The 18732-nt window shown below is 42.6% G+C and overlaps 1 protein-coding gene across 2 annotated transcripts in view; it reads right to left on the reverse strand.

Moving 5' to 3' along the window:
- The window catches only part of GNB3 (G protein subunit beta 3), a 132345-nt gene extending 114560 nt beyond the window's left edge, over positions 1 to 17785 (reverse strand). Inside the window, exon 1 of one of the 2 annotated variants that reach the window (XM_077467107.1) lies at positions 17294 to 17785. The gene's annotated coding sequence lies outside the window, so the exon portion shown is untranslated. The remainder of the gene's footprint in view (positions 1 to 17293) is intronic. The other variant, XM_077467108.1, reaches the window with a different exon arrangement.
- Between the last annotated feature and the right edge of the window lie 947 nt (positions 17786 to 18732).

Raw genomic sequence — 18732 nt, forward strand, 5'->3', positions numbered from 1 at the left:
CTGTGTTTCCTGTATTCTTTGAATTGCCTGTTACCGACCTGCCGTGCCTCATTGGGTTCATACAACTGGTTCTGCTAAGTAGCGTTGACCCCATAACTCCTCAGGAACTACCAGACACTTTAAAGGGTCATCAGTGTAATTTCACTGGTTATGCCAATTGGTGTTGGCCCCCAATCTGTGTAGGCACCATCAGATAGCCGATCAATCCGCCACAGATCAAGTAACCCCTACCAACCTCTGGAGGAAACCTGGAGGTCCATGAGAACCTGGTTGAGAATGGCTGCACTGGGTTGACACTCCCAGAAGTGTTGGATTCTGGAGGAACTTCAACAGACAATTCCTCTTCATCAAAGCCCTGATTGGTGGAAGAGTTAAGCATTTGCTCTCTCCTTTGATGGCATAGATGTTATGAGGGTGGCTTTAGTCGTGGTTGCATCCATTAGGATCCCTTCCCGTACTTTCGAAGTGTTGTAGTCCTCACTATTTCTAGTCATAAAAAACAATGTTTTAGGGGTTGCCGCAAAATTGAAGATTACTATATGGAGTAACTAATTATGAGATCTGATTGGTTGCCGTAGACATCTACGCTTGTACTCTGGTTCAGTGACCGCTCTACTTGTCATCAGTCATTACGCATCCAAACCTTGGATGACATTTCTACAACCACAATGACGTCTCCAGAGATCCACACAAGATTTATGACGCCGTATTGAGAGGCGGAGGAGCGGCCCGGACTCCATAGACAATGAGGAGTAATACGTATATACATATATATATACATCCATTCCTTTTATTCCAAAAACTTGGCCCCAAATATTAGATGATAAATACAATTCCAGAGAAAACAAACCAGAATGATGGAAACCTTTTCTCCTTTTCCATTAGAGTGTAAGCTCTGGAGGGCAAGGTTTGCTTTCAAATATTAGCTCTAAGAGCCGTGTTTGTCTACGTAGCTATATCAATAAGATCCTGACTTCCAAAGGGCTAGAAGTGTTTACACAACGTCAGGTAACACCGCCAACTATACGACCGCAAAGACGCAAAGTCACCACAACAAACTTTTCCATACGTACCGAAAACCTGCCCAACCGAAAGGTGAATGTGCAAATTTCCAACAGACACAAGAAAATTATTGGACCTATGTATTAACCAGAATTCCAAAGTGGAGGACATGTTGGGGGGTGTAGTGTTCTATGTATGGAGTGTAATAGAATTGTATGATTATGGTGATCGGTGGAGGACATGTTGGGAGGTGTAGTGTTCTATGTATAGAGTGTAATAGAATTGTATGATGATGGTGATCGGTGGAGGACATGTTGGGGGGTGTAGTGTTCTATGTATAGAGTGTAATAGAATTGTATGATGATGGTGATCGGTGGAGGACATGTTGGGAGGTGTAGTGTTCTATGTATAGAGTGTAATAGAATTGTATGATTATGGTGATCAGTGGAGGACATGTTGGGGGGTGTAGTGTTCTATGTATAGAGTGTAATAGAATTGTATGATGATGGTGATCGGTGGAGGACATGTTGGGGGGTGTAGTGTTCTATGTATAGAGTGTAATAGAATTGTATGATGATGGTGATCAGTGGTGGACATGTTGGGGGGTGTAGTGTTCTATGTATAGAGTGTAATAGAATTGTATGATGATGGTGATCGGTGGAGGACATGTTGGGGGGTGTAGTGTTCTATGTATAGAGTGTAATAGAATTGTATGATGATGGTGATCGGTGGAGGACATGTTGGGGGGTGTAGTGTTCTATGTATAGAGTGTAATAGAATTGTATGATGATGGTGATCAGTGGAGGACATGTTGGGGGGTGTAGTGTTCTATGTATGGAGTGTAATAGAATTGTATGATGATGGTGATCAGTGGAGGACATGTTGGGAGGTGTAGTGTTCTATGTATAGAGTGTAATAGAATTGTATGATGATGGTGATCGGTGGAGGACATGTTGGGGGGTGTAGTGTTCTATGTATAGAGTGTAATAGAATTGTATGATGATGGTGATCGGTGGAGGACATGTTGGGGGGTGTAGTGTTCTATGTATAGAGTGTAATAGAATTGTATGATGATGGTGATCGGTGGAGGACATGTTGGGGGGTGTAGTGTTCTATGTATAGAGTGTAATAGAATTGTATGATGATGGTGATCGGTGGAGGACATGTTGGGAGGTGTAGTGTTCTATGTATAGAGTGTAATAGAATTGTATGATTATGGTGATCAGTGGAGGACATGTTGGGGGGTGTAGTGTTCTATGTATAGAGTGTAATAGAATTGTATGATGATGGTGATCAGTGGAGGACATGTTGGGGGGTGTAGTGTTCTATGTATGGAGTGTAATAGAATTGTATGATGATGGTGATCGGTGGTGGACATGTTGGGGGGTGTAGTGTTCTATGTATAGAGTGTAATAGAATTGTATGATGATGGTGATGGGTGGAGGACATGTTGGGGGGTGTAGTGTTCTATGTATAGAGTGTAATAGAATTGTATGATGATGGTGATCGGTGGAGGACATGTTGGGGGGTGTAGTGTTCTATGTATAGAGTGTAATAGAATTGTATGATGATGGTGATGGGTGGAGGACATGTTGGGGGGTGTAGTGTTCTATGTATAGAGTGTAATAGAATTGTATGATGATGGTGATGGGTGGAGGACATGTTGGGGGGTGTAGTGTTCTATGTATGGAGTGTAATAGAATTGTATGATGATGGTGATCGGTGGAGGACATGTTGGGGGGTGTAGTGTTCTATGTATGGAGTGTAATAGAATTGTATGATGATGGTGATGGGTGGAGGACATGTTGGGGGGTGTAGTGTTCTATGTATGGAGTGTAATAGAATTGTATGATGATGGTGATCGGTGGAGGACATGTTGGGGGGTGTAGTGTTCTATGTATAGAGTGTAATAGAATTGTATGATGATGGTGATCAGTGGAGGACATGTTGGGGGGTGTAGTGTTCTATGTATAGAGTGTAATAGAATTGTATGATGATGGTGATCGGTGGAGGACATGTTGGGGGGTGTAGTGTTCTATGTATAGAGTGTAATAGAATTGTATGATGATGGTGATCGGTGGAGGACATGTTGGGGGGTGTAGTGTTCTATGTATAGAGTGTAATAGAATTGTATGATGATGGTGATCGGTGGAGGACATGTTGGGGGGTGTAGTGTTCTATGTATAGAGTGTAATAGAATTGTATGATGATGGTGATCAGTGGAGGACATGTTGGGAGGTGTAGTGTTCTATGTATAGAGTGTAATAGAATTGTATGATGATGGTGATCAGTGGAGGACATGTTGGGGGGTGTAGTGTTCTATGTATGGAGTGTAATAGAATTGTATGATGATGGTGATCAGTGGAGGACATGTTGGGAGGTGTAGTGTTCTATGTATGGAGTGTAATAGAATTGTATGATGATAGTGATCGGTGGAGGACATGTTGGGGGGTGTAGTGTTCTATGTATAGAGTGTACTAGAATTGTATGATGATGGTGATCAGTGGAGGACATGTTGGGAGGTGTAGTGTTCTATGTATAGAGTGTAATAGAATTGTATGATGATGGTGATCGGTGGAGGACATGTTGGGGGGTGTAGTGTTCTATGTATAGAGTGTAATAGAATTGTATGATGATGGTGATCAGTGGAGGACATGTTGGGGGGTGTAGTGTTCTATGTATAGAGTGTAATAGAATTGTATGATGATGGTGATCAGTGGAGGACATGTTGGGGGGTGTAGTGTTCTATGTATAGAGTGTAATAGAATTGTATGATGATGGTGATCGGTGGAGGACATGTTGGGGGTGTAGTGTTCTATGTATAGAGTGTAATAGAATTGTATGATGATGGTGATCGGTGGAGGACATGTTGGGGGGTGTAGTGTTCTATGTATAGAGTGTAATAGAATTGTATGATGATGGTGATCGGTGGAGGACATGTTGGGGGGTGTAGTGTTCTATGTATAGAGTGTAATAGAATTGTATGATGATGGTGATCAGTGGAGGACATGTTGGGGGGTGTAGTGTTCTATGTATAGAGTGTAATAGAATTGTATGATGATAGTGATCGGTGGAGGACATGTTGGGAGGTGTAGTGTTCTATGTATAGAGTGTAATAGAATTGTATGATGATGGTGATCGGTGGAGGACATGTTGGGGGGTGTAGTGTTCTATGTATAGAGTGTAATAGAATTGTATGATGATGGTGATCGGTGGAGGACATGTTGGGGGGTGTAGTGTTCTATGTATAGAGTGTAATAGAATTGTATGATGATGGTGATGGGTGGAGGACATGTTGGGGGGTGTAGTGTTCTATGTATAGAGTGTAATAGAATTGTATGATGATGGTGATCGGTGGAGGACATGTTGGGGGGTGTAGTGTTCTATGTATAGAGTGTAATAGAATTGTATGATGATGGTGATCGGTGGAGGACATGTTGGGGGTGTAGTGTTCTATGTATAGAGTGTAATAGAATTGTATGATGATGGTGATCGGTGGAGGACATGTTGGGGGGTGTAGTGTTCTATGTATAGAGTGTAATAGAATTGTATGATGATGGTGATCGGTGGAGGACCTGTTGGGGGGTGTAGTGTTCTATGTATAGAGTGTAATAGAATTGTATGATGATAGTTATCAGTGGTGGACATGTTGGGGGGTGTAGTGTTCTATGTATAGAGTGTAATAGAATTGTATGATGATGGTGATGGGTGGAGGACATGTTGGGGGGTGTAGTGTTCTATGTATAGAGTGTAATAGAATTGTATGATGATGGTGATGGGTGGAGGACATGTTGGGGGGTGTAGTGTTCTATGTATAGAGTGTAATAGAATTGTATGATGATGGTGATCGGTGGAGGACATGTTGGGGGGTGTAGTGTTCTATGTATAGAGTGTAATAGAATTGTATGATGATGGTGATCGGTGGAGGACATGTTGGGGGGTGTAGTGTTCTATGTATAGAGTATAATAGAATTGTATGATGATGGTGATCGGTGGAGGACATGTTGGGGGGTGTAGTGTTCTATGTATAGAGTGTAATAGAATTGTATGATGATGGTGATCGGTGGAGGACATGTTGGGGGGTGTAGTGTTCTATGTATAGAGTGTAATAGAATTGTATGATGATGGTGATCGGTGGAGGACATGTTGGGGGGTGTAGTGTTCTATGTATAGAGTATAATAGAATTGTATGATGATGGTGATCGGTGGAGGACATGTTGGGGGGTGTAGTGTTCTATGTATAGAGTATAATAGAATTGTATGATGATGGTGATCGGTGGAGGACATGTTGGGGGGTGTAGTGTTCTATGTATGGAGTGTAATAGAATTGTATGATGATGGTGATCGGTGGTGGACATGTTGGGGGGTGTAGTGTTCTATGTATAGAGTGTAATAGAATTGTATGATGATGGTGATCGGTGGAGGACATGTTGGGAGGTGTAGTGTTCTATGTATGGAGTGTAATAGAATTGTATGATGATGGTGATCAGTGGAGGACATGTTGGGGGGTGTAGTGTTCTATGTATGGAGTGTAATAGAATTGTATGATGATGGTGATTGGTGGTGGACATGTTGGGGGGTGTAGTGTTCTATGTATGGAGTGTAATAGAATTGTATGATGATGGTGATCAGTGGAGGACATGTTGGGGGGTGTAGTGCTCTATGTATAGAGTGTAATAGAATTGTATGATGATGGTGATCAGTGGAGGACATGTTGGGGGGTGTAGTGTTCTATGTATGGAGTGTAATAGAATTGTATGATGATGGTGATGGGTGGAGGACATGTTGGGGGGTGTAGTGTTCTATGTATAGAGTGTAATAGAATTGTATGATGATGGTGATCGGTGGAGGACATGTTGGGAGGTGTAGTGTTCTATGTATGGAGTGTAATAGAATTGTATGATGATGGTGATCGGTGGAGGACATGTTGGGAGGTGTAGTGTTCTATGTATAGAGTGTAATAGAATTGTATGATGATGGTGATGGGTGGAGGACATGTTGGGGGGTGTAGTGTTCTACGTATAGAGTGTAATAGAATTGTATGATGATGGTGATCAGTGGAGGACATGTTGGGGGGTGTAGTGTTCTATGTATAGAGTGTAATAGAATTGTATGATGATGGTGATGGGTGGAGGACATGTTGGGGGGTGTAGTGTTCTACGTATAGAGTGTAATAGAATTGTATGATGATGGTGATCAGTGGAGGACATGTTGGGGGGTGTAGTGTTCTATGTATAGAGTGTAATAGAATTGTATGATGATGGTGATCGGTGGAGGACATGTTGGGGGGTGTAGTGTTCTATGTATAGAGTGTAATAGAATTGTATGATGATGGTGATCGGTGGAGGACATGTTGGGGGGTGTAGTGTTCTATGTATAGAGTGTAATAGAATTGTATGATGATGGTGATCGGTGGAGGACATGTTGGGGGGTGTAGTGTTCTATGTATAGAGTGTAATAGAATTGTATGATGATGGTGATCAGTGGAGGACATGTTGGGGGGTGTAGTGTTCTATGTATGGAGTGTAATAGAATTGTATGATGATGGTGATCGGTGGAGGACATGTTGGGGGGTGTAGTGTTCTATGTATAGAGTGTAATAGAATTGTATGATGATGGTGATCAGTGGAGGACATGTTGGGGGGTGTAGTGTTCTATGTATAGAGTGTAATAGAATTGTATGATGATAGTGATCGGTGGAGGACATGTTGGGAGGTGTAGTGTTCTATGTATAGAGTGTAATAGAATTGTATGATGATGGTGATCGGTGGAGGACATGTTGGGGGGTGTAGTGTTCTATGTATAGAGTGTAATAGAATTGTATGATGATGGTGATCGGTGGAGGACATGTTGGGGGGTGTAGTGTTCTATGTATGGAGTGTAATAGAATTGTATGATGATGGTGATCGGTGGAGGACATGTTGGGGGGTGTAGTGCTCTATGTATAGAGTGTAATAGAATTGTATGATGATGGTGATCGGTGGAGGACATGTTGGGGGGTGTAGTGTTCTATGTATAGAGTGTAATAGAATTGTATGATGATGGTGATGGGTGGAGGACATGTTGGGGGGTGTAGTGTTCTATGTATAGAGTGTAATAGAATTGTATGATGATGGTGATGGGTGGAGGACATGTTGGGGGGTGTAGTGTTCTATGTATAGAGTGTAATAGAATTGTATGATGATGGTGATGGGTGGAGGACATGTTGGGGGGTGTAGTGTTCTATGTATAGAGTGTAATAGAATTGTATGATGATGGTGATCGGTGGAGGACATGTTGGGGGGTGTAGTGTTCTATGTATGGAGTGTAATAGAATTGTATGATGATGGTGATCGGTGGTGGACATGTTGGGGGGTGTAGTGTTCTATGTATAGAGTGTAATAGAATTGTATGATGATGGTGATCGGTGGAGGACATGTTGGGGGGTGTAGTGTTCTATGTATGGAGTGTAATAGAATTGTATGATGATGGTGATGGGTGGAGGACATGTTGGGGGGTGTAGTGTTCTATGTATAGAGTATAATAGAATTGTATGATGATGGTGATCGGTGGAGGACATGTTGGGGGGTGTAGTGTTCTATGTATAGAGTGTAATAGAATTGTATGATGATGGTGATCAGTGGAGGACATGTTGGGGGGTGTAGTGTTCTATGTATAGAGTGTAATAGAATTGTATGATGATGGTGATCGGTGGAGGACATGTTGGGGGGTGTAGTGTTCTATGTATGGAGTGTAATAGAATTGTATGATGATGGTGATCGGTGGTGGACATGTTGGGGGGTGTAGTGTTCTATGTATAGAGTGTAATAGAATTGTATGATGATGGTGATCGGTGGAGGACATGTTGGGGGTGTAGTGTTCTATGTATAGAGTGTAATAGAATTGTATGATGATGGTGATCGGTGGAGGACATGTTGGGGGGTGTAGTGTTCTATGTATAGAGTGTAATAGAATTGTATGATGATGGTGATCGGTGGAGGACATGTTGGGGGGTGTAGTGTTCTATGTATAGAGTGTAATAGAATTGTATGATGATGGTGATCAGTGGAGGACATGTTGGGGGGTGTAGTGTTCTATGTATAGAGTGTAATAGAATTGTATGATGATAGTGATCGGTGGAGGACATGTTGGGAGGTGTAGTGTTCTATGTATAGAGTGTAATAGAATTGTATGATGATGGTGATCGGTGGAGGACATGTTGGGGGGTGTAGTGTTCTATGTATAGAGTGTAATAGAATTGTATGATGATGGTGATCGGTGGAGGACATGTTGGGGGGTGTAGTGTTCTATGTATAGAGTGTAATAGAATTGTATGATGATGGTGATGGGTGGAGGACATGTTGGGGGGTGTAGTGTTCTATGTATAGAGTGTAATAGAATTGTATGATGATGGTGATCGGTGGAGGACATGTTGGGGGGTGTAGTGTTCTATGTATAGAGTGTAATAGAATTGTATGATGATGGTGATCGGTGGAGGACATGTTGGGGGTGTAGTGTTCTATGTATAGAGTGTAATAGAATTGTATGATGATGGTGATGGGTGGAGGACATGTTGGGGGGTGTAGTGTTCTATGTATAGAGTGTAATAGAATTGTATGATGATGGTGATCGGTGGAGGACATGTTGGGGGGTGTAGTGTTCTATGTATAGAGTGTAATAGAATTGTATGATGATGGTGATCGGTGGAGGACATGTTGGGGGGTGTAGTGTTCTATGTATAGAGTATAATAGAATTGTATGATGATGGTGATCGGTGGAGGACATGTTGGGGGGTGTAGTGTTCTATGTATAGAGTGTAATAGAATTGTATGATGATGGTGATCGGTGGAGGACATGTTGGGGGGTGTAGTGTTCTATGTATAGAGTATAATAGAATTGTATGATGATGGTGATCGGTGGAGGACATGTTGGGGGGTGTAGTGTTCTATGTATGGAGTGTAATAGAATTGTATGATGATGGTGATCGGTGGTGGACATGTTGGGGGGTGTAGTGTTCTATGTATGGAGTGTAATAGAATTGTATGATGATGGTGATCAGTGGAGGACATGTTGGGGGGTGTAGTGTTCTATGTATGGAGTGTAATAGAATTGTATGATGATGGTGATGGGTGGAGGACATGTTGGGGGGTGTAGTGTTCTATGTATAGAGTGTAATAGAATTGTATGATGATGGTGATCGGTGGAGGACATGTTGGGAGGTGTAGTGTTCTATGTATGGAGTGTAATAGAATTGTATGATGATGGTGATCGGTGGAGGACATGTTGGGAGGTGTAGTGTTCTATGTATAGAGTGTAATAGAATTGTATGATGATGGTGATCAGTGGAGGACATGTTGGGAGGTGTAGTGTTCTATGTATAGAGTGTAATAGAATTGTATGATGATGGTGATCAGTGGAGGACATGTTGGGGGGTGTAGTGTTCTATGTATAGAGTGTAATAGAATTGTATGATGATGGTGATCAGTGGAGGACATGTTGGGAGGTGTAGTGTTCTATGTATAGAGTGTAATAGAATTGTATGATGATGGTGATGGGTGGAGGACATGTTGGGGGGTGTAGTGTTCTACGTATAGAGTGTAATAGAATTGTATGATGATGGTGATCAGTGGAGGACATGTTGGGGGGTGTAGTGTTCTATGTATAGAGTGTAATAGAATTGTATGATGATGGTGATGGGTGGAGGACATGTTGGGGGGTGTAGTGTTCTACGTATAGAGTGTAATAGAATTGTATGATGATGGTGATCAGTGGAGGACATGTTGGGGGGTGTAGTGTTCTATGTATAGAGTGTAATAGAATTGTATGATGATGGTGATCGGTGGAGGACATGTTGGGGGGTGTAGTGTTCTATGTATAGAGTGTAATAGAATTGTATGATGATGGTGATCGGTGGAGGACATGTTGGGGGGTGTAGTGTTCTATGTATAGAGTGTAATAGAATTGTATGATGATGGTGATCGGTGGAGGACATGTTGGGGGGTGTAGTGTTCTATGTATAGAGTGTAATAGAATTGTATGATGATGGTGATCAGTGGAGGACATGTTGGGGGGTGTAGTGTTCTATGTATAGAGTGTAATAGAATTGTATGATGATAGTGATCGGTGGAGGACATGTTGGGAGGTGTAGTGTTCTATGTATAGAGTGTAATAGAATTGTATGATGATGGTGATCGGTGGAGGACATGTTGGGGGGTGTAGTGTTCTATGTATAGAGTGTAATAGAATTGTATGATGATGGTGATCGGTGGAGGACATGTTGGGGGGTGTAGTGTTCTATGTATGGAGTGTAATAGAATTGTATGATGATGGTGATCGGTGGAGGACATGTTGGGGGGTGTAGTGCTCTATGTATAGAGTGTAATAGAATTGTATGATGATGGTGATCGGTGGAGGACATGTTGGGGGGTGTAGTGTTCTATGTATAGAGTGTAATAGAATTGTATGATGATAGTGATGGGTGGAGGACATGTTGGGGGGTGTAGTGTTCTATGTATAGAGTGTAATAGAATTGTATGATGATGGTGATCGGTGGAGGACATGTTGGGGGGTGTAGTGTTCTATGTATAGAGTGTAATAGAATTGTATGATGATGGTGATCGGTGGTGGACATGTTGGGAGGTGTAGTGTTCTATGTATAGAGTGTAATAGAATTGTATGATGATGGTGATGGGTGGAGGACATGTTGGGGGGTGTAGTGTTCTATGTATAGAGTGTAATAGAATTGTATGATGATGGTGATGGGTGGAGGACATGTTGGGGGGTGTAGTGTTCTATGTATAGAGTGTAATAGAATTGTATGATGATGGTGATCGGTGGAGGACATGTTGGGGGGTGTAGTGTTCTATGTATGGAGTGTAATAGAATTGTATGATGATGGTGATCGGTGGTGGACATGTTGGGGGGTGTAGTGTTCTATGTATAGAGTGTAATAGAATTGTATGATGATGGTGATCGGTGGAGGACATGTTGGGGGGTGTAGTGTTCTATGTATGGAGTGTAATAGAATTGTATGATGATGGTGATGGGTGGAGGACATGTTGGGGGGTGTAGTGTTCTATGTATAGAGTATAATAGAATTGTATGATGATGGTGATCGGTGGAGGACATGTTGGGGGGTGTAGTGTTCTATGTATAGAGTGTAATAGAATTGTATGATGATGGTGATCGGTGGAGGACATGTTGGGGGGTGTAGTGTTCTATGTATAGAGTATAATAGAATTGTATGATGATGGTGATCGGTGGAGGACATGTTGGGGGGTGTAGTGTTCTATGTATGGAGTGTAATAGAATTGTATGATGATGGTGATCAGTGGAGGACATGTTGGGGGGTGTAGTGTTCTATGTATAGAGTGTAATAGAATTGTATGATGATGGTGATGGGTGGAGGACATGTTGGGGGGTGTAGTGTTCTATGTATAGAGTGTAATAGAATTGTATGATGATGGTGATCAGTGGAGGACATGTTGGGGGGTGTAGTGTTCTATGTATAGAGTGTAATAGAATTGTATGATGATGGTGATCGGTGGAGGACATGTTGGGGGGTGTAGTGTTCTATGTATAGAGTGTAATAGAATTGTATGATGATGGTGATCGGTGGAGGACATGTTGGGGGGTGTAGTGTTCTATGTATAGAGTGTAATAGATTTGTATGATGATGGTGATCAGTGGAGGACATGTTGGGGGGTGTAGTGTTCTATGTATAGAGTGTAATAGAATTGTATGATGATGGTGATCGGTGGAGGACATGTTGGGGGGTGTAGTGTTCTATGTATAGAGTGTAATAGAATTGTATGATGATGGTGATCGGTGGAGGACATGTTGGGGGGTGTAGTGTTCTATGTATAGAGTGTAATAGAATTGTATGATGATGGGGATCGGTGGAGGACATGTTGGGGGGTGTAGTGTTCTATGTATGGAGTGTAATAGAATTGTATGATGATGGTGATCGGTGGAGGACATGTTGGGGGGTGTAGTGTTCTATGTATAGAGTATAATAGAATTGTATGATGATGGTGATCGGTGGAGGACATGTTGGGGGGTGTAGTGTTCTATGTATAGAGTGTAATAGAATTGTATGATGATGGTGATCGGTGGAGGACATGTTGGGGGGTGTAGTGTTCTATGTATGGAGTGTAATAGAATTGTATGATGATGGTGATCGGTGGTGGACATGTTGGGGGGTGTAGTGTTCTATGTATAGAGTGTAATAGAATTGTATGATGATGGTGATCAGTGGAGGACATGTTGGGAGGTGTAGTGTTCTATGTATGGAGTGTAATAGAATTGTATGATGATGGTGATCAGTGGAGGACATGTTGGGGGGTGTAGTGTTCTATGTATGGAGTGTAATAGAATTGTATGATGATGGTGATCGGTGGTGGACATGTTGGGGGGTGTAGTGTTCTATGTATGGAGTGTAATAGAATTGTATGATGATGGTGATTGGTGGAGGACATGTTGGGGGGTGTAGTGTTCTATGTATAGAGTGTAATAGAATTGTATGATGATGGTGATCAGTGGAGGACATGTTGGGGGGTGTAGTGTTCTATGTATAGAGTGTAATAGAATTGTATGATGATGGTGATCGGTGGAGGACATGTTGGGGGGTGTAGTGTTCTATGTATGGAGTGTAATAGAATTGTATGATGATGGTGATGGGTGGAGGACATGTTGGGGGGTGTAGTGTTCTATGTATAGAGTGTAATAGAATTGTATGATGATGGTGATCGGTGGAGGACATGTTGGGAGGTGTAGTGTTCTATGTATAGAGTGTAATAGAATTGTATGATGATGGTGATCGGTGGAGGACATGTTGGGGGGTGTAGTGTTCTATGTATAGAGTGTAATAGAATTGTATGATGATGGTGATGGGTGGAGGACATGTTGGGGGGTGTAGTGTTCTATGTATAGAGTGTAATAGAATTGTATGATGATGGTGATGGGTGGAGGACATGTTGGGGGGTGTAGTGTTCTATGTATAGAGTGTAATAGAATTGTATGATGACGGTGATGGGTGGAGGACATGTTGGGGGGTGTAGTGTTCTATGTATAGAGTGTAATAGAATTGTATGATGATGGTGATCGGTGGAGGACATGTTGGGGGGTGTAGTGTTCTATGTATAGAGTGTAATAGAATTGTATGATGATGGTGATGGGTGGAGGACATGTTGGGGGGTGTAGTGTTCTATGTATAGAGTGTAATAGAATTGTATGATGATGGTGATCGGTGGAGGACATGTTGGGGGGTGTAGTGTTCTATGTATAGAGTGTAATAGAATTGTATGATTATGGTGATCGGTGGAGGACATGTTGGGGGGTGTAGTGTTCTATGTATAGAGTGTAATAGAATTGTATGATGATGGTGATGGGTGGAGGACATGTTGGGGGGTGTAGTGTTCTATGTATAGAGTGTAATAAAATTGTATGATGATGGTGATCGGCGGAGGACATGTTGGGGGGTGTAGTGTTCTATGTATAGAGTGTAATAGAATTGTATGATGATGGTGATCAGTGGAGGACATGTTGGGAGGTGTAGTGTTCTATGTATGAAGTGTAATAGAATTGTATGATGATGGTGATCGGTGGAGGACATGTTGGGGGGTGTAGTGTTCTATGTATAGAGTGTAATAGAATTGTATGATGATGGTGAACAGTGGAGGACATGTTGGGGGGTGTAGTGTTCTATGTATAGAGTGTAATAGAATTGTATGATGATGGTGATCGGTGGAGGACATGTTGGGGGGTGTAGTGTTCTATGTATAGAGTGTAATAGAATTGTATGATGATGGTGATCGGTGGAGGACATGTTGGGGGGTGTAGTGTTCTATGTATAGAGTGTAATAGAATTGTATGATGATGGTGATCAGTGGAGGACATGTTGGGGGGTGTAGTGTTCTATGTATGGAGTGTAATAGAATTGTATGATGATGGTGATCGGTGGAGGACATGTTGGGGGGTGTAGTGCTCTATGTATAGAGTGTAATAGAATTGTATGATGATGGTGATCAGTGGAGGACATGTTGGGGGGTGTAGTGTTCTATGTATGGAGTGTAATAGAATTGTATGATGATGGTGATCGGTGGAGGACATGTTGGGGGGTGTAGTGTTCTATGTATAGAGTGTAATAGAATTGTATGATGATGGTGATCGGTGGAGGACATGATGGGGGGTGTAGTGTTCTATGTATAGAGTGTAATAGAATTGTATGATGATGGTGATCGGTGGAGGACATGTTGGGGGGTGTAGTGTTCTATGTATAGAGTGTAATAGAATTGTATGATGATGGTGATCGGTGGAGGACATGATGGGGGGTGTAGTGTTCTATGTATAGAGTGTAATAGAATTGTATGATGATGGTGATCGGTGGAGGACATGTTGGGGGGTGTAGTGTTCTATGTATGGAGTGTAATAGAATTGTATGATGATGGTGATCGGTGGAGGACATGTTGGGAGGTGTAGTGTTCTATGTATAGAGTGTAATAGAATTGTATGATGATGGTGATCGGTGGAGGACATGTTGGGGGGTGTAGTGTTCTATGTATGGAGTGTAATAGAATTGTATGATGATGGTGATCGGTGGAGGACATGTTGGGGGGTGTAGTGTTCTATGTATAGAGTGTAATAGAATTGTATGATGATGGTGATCGGTGGAGGACATGTTGGGGGGTGTAGTGTTCTATGTATAGAGTGTAATAGAATTGTATGATGGTGGTGATCGGTGGAGGACATGTTGGGAGGTGTAGTGTTCTATGTATAGAGTGTAATAGAATTGTATGATGATGGTGATCGGTGGAGGACATGTTGGGGGGTGTAGTGTTCTATGTATAGAGTGTAATAGAATTGTATGATGATGGTGATCGGTGGAGGACATGTTGGGGGGTGTAGTGTTCTATGTATAGAGTGTAATAGAATTGTATGATGATGGTGATCAGTGGAGGACATGTTGGGGGGTGTAGTGTTCTATGTATAGAGTGTAATAGAATTGTATGATGATGGTGATGGGTGGAGGACATGTTGGGAGGTGTAGTGTTCTATGTATAGAGTGTAATAGAATTGTATGATGATGGTGATCAGTGGAGGACATGTTGGGGGGTGTAGTGTTCTATGTATAGAGTGTAATAGAATTGTATGATGATGGTGATCGGTGGAGGACATGTTGGGCGGTGTAGTGTTCTATGTATAGAGTGTAATAGAATTGTATGATGATGGTGATGGGTGGAGGACATGTTGGGGGGTGTAGTGTTCTATGTATAGAGTGTAATAGAATTGTATGATGATGGTGATCGGTGGAGGACATGTTGGGGGGTGTAGTGTTCTATGTATAGAGTGTAATAGAATTGTATGATGATGGTGATTGGTGGAGGACATGTTGGGAGGTGTAGTGCTCTATGTATAGAGTGTAATAGAATTGTATGATGATGGTGATCGGTGGAGGACATGTTGGGGGGTGTAGTGTTCTATGTATAGAGTGTAATAGAATTGTATGATGATGGTGATCGGTGGAGGACATGTTGGGGGGTGTAGTGTTCTATGCATAGAGTGTAATAGAATTGTATGATGATGGTGATGGGTGGAGGACATGTTGGGGGGTGTAGTGTTCTATGTATAGAGTGTAATAGAATTGTATGATGATGGTGATCAGTGGAGGACATGTTGGGGGGTGTAGTGTTCTATGTATGAAGTGTAATAGAATTGTATGATGATGGTGATGGGTGGAGGACATGTTGGGGGGTGTAGTGCTCTATGTATAGAGTGTAATAGAATTGTATGATGATGGTGATCAGTGGAGGACATGTTGGGGGGTGTAGTGTTCTATGTATAGAGTGTAATAGAATTGTATGATGATGGTGATCGGTGGAGGACATGTTGGGGGGTGTAGTGCTCTATGTATAGAGTGTAATAGAATTGTATGATGATGGTGATCAGTGGAGGACATGTTGGGGGGTGTAGTGTTCTATGTATAGAGTGTAATAGAATTGTATGATGATGGTGATGGGTGGTGGACATGTTGGGGGGTGTAGTGTTCTATGTATAGAGTGTAATAGAATTGTATGATGATGGTGATCGGTGGAGGACATGTTGGGGGGTGTAGTGTTCTATGTATAGAGTGTAATAGAATTGTATGATGATGGTGATCGGTGGAGGACATGTTGGGGGGTGTAGTGTTCTATGTATAGAGTGTAATAGAATTGTATGATGATGGTGATCAGTGGAGGACATGTTGGGGGGTGTAGTGTTCTATGTATAGAGTGTAATAGAATTGTATGATGATAGTGATCGGTGGAGGACATGTTGGGAGGTGTAGTGTTCTATGTATAGAGTGTAATAGAATTGTATGATGATGGTGATCGGTGGAGGACATGTTGGGGGGTGTAGTGTTCTATGTATAGAGTGTAATAGAATTGTATGATGATGGTGATCGGTGGAGGACATGTTGGGGGGTGTAGTGTTCTATGTATGGAGTGTAATAGAATTGTATGATGATGGTGATCGGTGGAGGACATGTTGGGGGGTGTAGTGTTCTATGTATAGAGTGTAATAGAATTGTATGATGATAGTGATCGGTGGAGGACATGTTGGGGGGTGTAGTGTTCTATGTATAGAGTGTAATAGAATTGTATGATGATAGTGATCGGTGGAGGACATGTTGGGAGGTGTAGTGTTCTATGTATAGAGTGTAATAGAATTGTATGATGATGGTGATCGGTGGAGGACATGTTGGGAGGTGTAGTGTTCTATGTATGGAGTGTAATAGAATTGTATGATGATGGTGATCGGTGGAGGACATGTTGGGGGGTGTAGTGTTCTATGTATAGAGTGTAATAGAATTGTATGATGATGGTGATCAGTGGAGGACATGTTGGGGGGTGTAGTGTTCTATGTATAGAGTGTAATAGAATTGTATGATGATGGTGATCAGTGGAGGACATGTTGGGGGGTGTAGTGTTCTATGTATAGAGTGTAATAGAATTGTATGATGATGGTGATCGGTGGAGGACATGTTGGGGGGTGTAGTGTTCTATGTATAGAGTGTAATAGAATTGTATGATGATGGTGGTCAGTGGAGGACATGTTGGGAGGTGTAGTGTTCTATGTATAGAGTGTAATAGAATTGTAGTATAATTAGTAAGATTTAAGTTTATTGATTATTGGTTATAGAATGTTCTTTTATAGGCTCCATATAATTAATATATATTTATAATGATATCACTACTGAATATTAAGCAAAGTAAAGAGACATGTCCGCTTCCAATAAGTATCTCTAGTATATTATACATAAGTCATGACTTACCTGTTGATTATTGGAGTCTTCCTTCCTCTGCACTCTTACGGTGTCTTTGTCTTGCGATTGGTTGAATCTTTTATCCAAGTTCCCGAAATGTTGAAACTTTTTTTTCTCTCCAGGACGCTCGTCCTCCGTCTCGGTTTCTCTGTGAATCGCTCTTCCTGTGTCGTATCCACCTGTGTCTCACCTATCGGCCCCCTCAGGTCCTTTCCCCTCCAGCCTTGTTCTGTTTACCTCCAATTCTGCCCCCACCCCCCCCCCCCAGCCTGCTCTCCCAGGTCTGGCACTGCTCAGCCTCCCTCCCCTTCCTTGGGTCTCCTGCACCCTCCACCTTTCCAATGGTCCTTATTTTTGGGGTCGGTGTCCCTGAGTTTCCTCTCTCCCCCCTCTGTAGTCCTTGGCTCCCACCTGCTTTGTGTTGTATGTTTATGGGCTGTGGAGGTATGAAAGTGCTCCAGGGGAGGGGGGAGGCAGACAGGAGGAGGAGGGGGGGGGGGGCTGACAACAGGAGGAGGAATGAGGCTAAAAGCCGATTTGGAGTTAAATGCTTAAATGCAAAGCAGTTTGCAAATGGGAGAATAGGAGCCAGAAAAGCGGGGGGGGGGGGGGGGGGGCGTGCGTTCGTGTTTGTGTGTCAGGACGCCGCCGTGTTTGAATGCCTATTACCATTATTAATAGTATTTGTTTAGGAGAGCAATAGCCGAGTTCTCCGCGCTGCGCCTGCATGTTTAGCGGTCGTTGTATTGCATTTATTTTTGCTCAGCATAGAAGCCAATAATGTAGGTCTTTATCCACTCCGCTCCATCACACAGAATGAAGAATAATGCCGCGTACACACGACCCGACTTTTCCAGGGACTAGGTCCGACAGACTTTCAACAGAGTTCTGACGGACTTTCCGAATGAACGGACTTGGCCACACACAATCACACCAAAGTCCGACGGATTCGACCGCGATGACGTACGGCCGGACTAGAATAAGGAAGTTCACAGCCAGTAGCCAATAGCTGCCCTCGCGTCGGTTTTTCTCCGTCGGACCAGCACACACACGAGCGGATTTCTCGGTAGGAACTGGGTCCGGCGCAAAAATTTGAAACATGTTCCATTTCTAAAGTCTGTCGGATTTTTACAAATCTAAAGTCCACTGCAGCCCCCACACACGATCGAATGGTTCCGCCGGAATCGTTCCGTCAGACCTTTGATGTCGAAAAGTCCGCTCGCGTGTACGCGGCATAAGAGTTTATTGGCTGGAAATTTCCAACCTAACTGAAGATTCCTTAATTGGTAGAGGTTTCCAAGCTGCGCAGTGCGGTGTAAATAACTCCAAACTTACACCCGGTGTAATAAAACAGATCACACCAACAGCGAGGCACAAGAAAGTGCCCAGGGTGTACACTAGACATGGGCGCCGTCCCCAAAAAAATTGTTTTGTTTCGTTCCGTATGA

Source organism: Lithobates pipiens, unplaced genomic scaffold, assembly GCF_037356315.1.
Source record: "Lithobates pipiens isolate NorthernLeopardFrog02 unplaced genomic scaffold, aLitPip1_a1.2 Scaffold_47, whole genome shotgun sequence".
Taxonomy (NCBI): domain Eukaryota; kingdom Metazoa; phylum Chordata; class Amphibia; order Anura; family Ranidae; genus Lithobates; species Lithobates pipiens.